At 34.1% G+C, this 4,680-nt stretch overlaps 1 long non-coding RNA gene across 1 annotated transcript; it reads right to left on the bottom strand.

The window, feature by feature from the left end:
- Positions 1-836: 836 nt before the first annotated feature.
- LOC111991809 (uncharacterized) lies at positions 837-4,655 on the bottom strand. The gene is made up of 5 exons (XR_010627516.1): positions 3,819-4,655; positions 3,350-3,699; positions 2,839-3,194; positions 1,279-2,127; positions 837-1,157 (listed from the first exon to the last, which is right to left on the bottom strand). It is a non-coding gene; the product is annotated as an uncharacterized LOC111991809 (long non-coding RNA).
- Positions 4,656-4,680: the final 25 nt, after the last annotated feature.

Below are 4,680 nucleotides of genomic sequence, written 5' to 3'. Positions count from 1 at the left end.
CATGCAATTATTTCCGTAAGTATTTTCTTGAGAAAAGCATCTTTCCTCTGATTTACCCAAACTTACTCACTTGTTTATTACCCAAAATAAATAAATAAATAAATACTTACTCATTTGTTGGATCTCTTTTACCTTTCGGTGAAATCATTGTTATTTTATGTGAGTTCTTTTGGATTCCAATATAAAAGCCATGCAAAGGATGTTTGAGAATGAAAAACAGGTTTTATTTTTATTTTCCTCATTATTTCATCTGTTACAGTTTAAACGAGTACATGCTGGAATTTCAAGCATTATACATGGGAAATATGATTCCACATGAAATTTTCTGGAAAGAAATTTCATTCATATTTTCAATAGTTAGGAACTGGGGATTTGAACTATAGATGTTTCTATTAAAAATACTAGGAAATACTAACTAATTGAGTTACAAAACTCATAGCCATTAAAATTATGCCCATTTAATTAATGATATTGTAGCTTTCCACAACCTATAGATTATCAATCATTTCTTCCATAAGAATTTAATTTCTTGCGAATTCCAAATCTAAAATGACCTACCATATTCTTATATAGTGCGTGAATATTTTATGATGCGTAACTCAAAATTAGAAATACCTATTCGAAAATGACTTGACAAATCTACCTACAAGAACATTAAACTAAAACTATAATAAATTATAAAAGAAAAAATTAACAAATGCCCTAAGGGCAATGATTTAGGAAATATTTTTAGAAACTTTTTATGGGAAAAAAAAAAAAAAAAAGCAAATTATTTTTTTTGATGGCTTTTCATATTTCTAATGAAAGTGGTGTAAAAAATTTTCTAAAATAATTTATTAATAATTGTCCTAAATACACCCATTAACATGACCCAATTATTAATTACTAAAAGACCTAAATGCAAAAACAGCCCCTAAATTTTGGCGAGAATCAGACAAGGAATTGGCGAGAATCGGGCCAGGCCAACTTGTTGAAGCGCTTAACGGCAATCCAAATGCCGTTATCAAGCTTTCCTTTGTAAACAACGTTAGGAGCTTTGAGTCCGCGCTCCGAGACTATGCTATTAGGCGAGAATCCACACGTGGCAGCTTTCGGTTGCTTGTAGCTGAACTCGGTGAAAATCGGCCACAATTTTTTCTCACTTTTGCCCCCATTTTCTGCAACAAAATACAATGATGAAAAAATCACACTCACACTCCCGCTCACGCTCACTCTCACTCTCTTATTCATTATGGTCCTCGACAACAACAACAACAACAAAAAACATTAAAAAAATACCTTAGCTATGGAAATTAAGGTGGGAGTGGAACCAACAGAGAGAGAACTTGGAGCAACGGGCTCCCATTGGCTAAGAAGAAGAGAGATCTAACGGTCTATATTTGATAAAAAAATTATCAATATTATTTTCTTCATCAATCACACTGTTACATCACAATTGTGGAAGAAACTTTTGTAGTACTAAAATTTTTTCACCAAGTGTCTTCCTTCGCAGCATGATCTAACATTAAATAGCCTGCCATACTTTACCCAAGTCCAATTCCGCACACGCATCTTGCACAAACAAACCCTTAGAATAATCTGTTAGTCAACAAATACATTGGTCAGCAAAGGACTCTTTTGAATGGAGATTTTTTAGAATAATCTGTTAATCAACAAATACATTGAGCATTGACAACGAAATGGAGATCTTTTATAGAAGCACATATTTAGAAGAACAAGCCTGAGGAATTGCAGACCACCCCTGTGTGTATGGGAAGAAGCATGCAGGAAAACATTCTGATTCATTAAAAGTAACGTCAATTAAATTTTAAGTATCCAATAAAAGAGAGAACAAATCAATTTGACAACTAGCTGGTTTCTTTAGAACATGTGATGAAGAAAACAGCGGATGAGAACTTGGTCTATACTTTTGGCTCATATGATCACTTCATCATTGATATGGAGAAATGAGCAGTCTTGTTCCATTCTTTCCCTTCTTCATATGGTAGTATGGTACCTTTCCTTCAAAAAAAGACAATACCCAACTATGCTCAGTAAAGAAAAGGAGGTAGGCAGCCCATCTTCTGGCTGGCACGTACTTGAGCTCAAGGCAGAAACTGATTATGGCACTGATCTTCAGCCAATCCTCTGTCAAGTATTAACCTGTGTCAGATCAGGGTGGACGAAAAACCACAGTATAATAGCAAATTCATCACGGCCTAATGCCATCAACGTTTATTTAGAGAGTAACAATCTCCTAGGTAAGATAACTAGATAACTATTCAAACATTCAAATAGAGATAAGATAACTAGATAACTAGACTACTCAAATAAAGATAAGATAATTGGTAGAAAAGATAAGAAGAAACAGTAAGGACTCTTAAAGGTTAGGCATAGTTTATGTTTAGCAGGACTCTCATGAGACATTTACGTGTGTCACCATCATCAATCATCTTTATTCAAAAATAAACCTTACAATAAATATAAATAAAATCAAACATGAAGTAGTTGAGTTCAACAAAGGACTTGACCCTAAAACAGGGGCTTTCCACATTGAAATTTTAGCACGTATATTGAGCTTATTGTCCATATGTAGGCAGGGGATGTGAGCCCTCTTGCACCACTCTTTCCCCTTCTTTCTTAGGTATTGTTTCATAAATGGACATACGATACAAGTTCAAAGAAAATCAATTAATTCAATAAATATATAATTGGTCTTGAAACACACATACACGCGCACAAAGTAAAAAATTACTGGAAATAAATCAAATAAGAAGAAAACTCAATAGCATCAGAAAAGTACCCAAAAAACAAAGTATGAATTTAGGAATACTTCAGAAGACAATTGAACAAACTCACATGGCAATTGATAAGGTCTAGAGGTCATGATCATTATTGATATCCTATAAATTGCCAAAGGGAGCCTCCTGTCAAATCTAGGAGCTAAAATTGGAGCTATAAGGCACAATTCTCTCCATTGCTCTTATTCTCTGACCCTCTCTACTAGTCCACCCAAAACATCAATGTACATATGGCAGTCCAAACTTGGAAGTAAACAGAACATGCTGGCAGGACAGACATCATTGCAGTGCATTGGATGTAAATTTAGCTCTTCAGAAGTTTTGATTGCAAGAGGTTCATTTTGTTGGTAGCAACCACCTCAAATCTTACACCAGCTTTGGCCTCAACATTTTTCTCATTTTGTGTCTTAAAACCTGAATAAGAGCCGATAAAGATTTAGAAATCATTTATGATTACAGGACCAAAAATCAATTGAACAAACCTAACCACCACATAGCATCTCTCGTTTTTAAAGTGTATTTGTAATTGCTGGTCATGAGAGTGCCTTGACCTGTCATGGAACAAGTACCTGAGCAATCTTGGGCCAATTCACCCCCTTCCTCCCTGCTGCCTTTGGCACCATCGTCTCAACATAGGACAATTTAAAATTTATAGTTCTTGGTAGTAGTGGCAGCCCCAACCGGTAAGGACAGCAAGAGCAGTCATGTACTAAAGCTTTTGAGCTCTCTCTAGTTGGAAAGAGAAGAAAAAACCAAAAACAGCAACGTGTCCTCTGGAGAGGACTTCCAATTCCCATCCACCACCAATTTCAAAATCTCAAAGAGAAATAGTCTTAGCAAGTCCTCTCCACACACAAGCAGTGTTTCAGCTACTATTAGAAGGTAAATAAGTAGCACTAGCTTTCAACTGCACCAGTGCCTACATGAGATTAAAAAGCACGCCATTGCCCATATCAAATTGCAATATATTAAAATACTCTATAACTAAAATACGAATATCTTAATCATCAAATACATATGCTGGAAAATTTGCATTACCTTAGCTTAATCCATTGCTGCAAAAATCCTTTTTATTTTCTACTTCTCAAGTCCATAGTAGAAATGTAGTGAATGTACAATAGGCAATAGAAGCTCCAGCAAGAATGGGAGGATGAGCTTATACAGTGACTTGAAAACATATCAGACAGGAGTTCATACACAATCCAGAAGGCCCTGCAGCTAGCAGTGGCATGAAATTGACAGTGAGTGTGTGAGGCACTTGTTATTCACAAGTAACATTGCAAGAGAAAAGGCAATGAAATGAGAATCTATCGTCATGTTGAAAACATTTGACAGCATCTTTGACATAGGTGTGCCAAAAAAAAATTTACTACTAGAATAAAACTTCAGTTAAATAATTTGAAGAAACAAGTTTCTTCTATTTTTTTTTTATCAACTCATTAAACAGATTGATTGGTAGTTTGCAATAGGAGGTAGGGTGGAGGAGACAAGAATTGAACTCGGGACCCCATGCTTTAATACCATGTTAAATTAACAATTCTCTCAAGAACTTAAAACTATTAGGAAATAATATATTTAATCACATGTTCTAACAGTAGGCTCATCTGGTCTATTTATTTATTTATTTATTTTTTTTAAGAACGTGTTCTTTATGGGAAAATGGATTTTTCCTTTATGCAGTGCAGACATTTTTTTTTTATTTTTTTTATTGATTGTATAATCATACTTTCAAGCTTTTAATGTGATATGTGATATTTGCCTGTATAAAAAAATAAATATCATAGTCTAAAGCTTCTCATAAAAAAATTTATATGAAATAGAATTTTATTGATGAAGTTATTTTTATAGGAGTTATCATGCTTGATGAATTTCAAATGCCCACTAAAAAAAAAAAAAAAAA

Source organism: Quercus suber, unplaced genomic scaffold (genome assembly GCF_002906115.3).
Source record: "Quercus suber isolate HL8 unplaced genomic scaffold, Cork oak 2.0 scaffold_1355, whole genome shotgun sequence".
Taxonomy (NCBI): domain Eukaryota; kingdom Viridiplantae; phylum Streptophyta; class Magnoliopsida; order Fagales; family Fagaceae; genus Quercus; species Quercus suber.
This window is presented reverse-complemented; position numbering and strand designations above follow the sequence as displayed.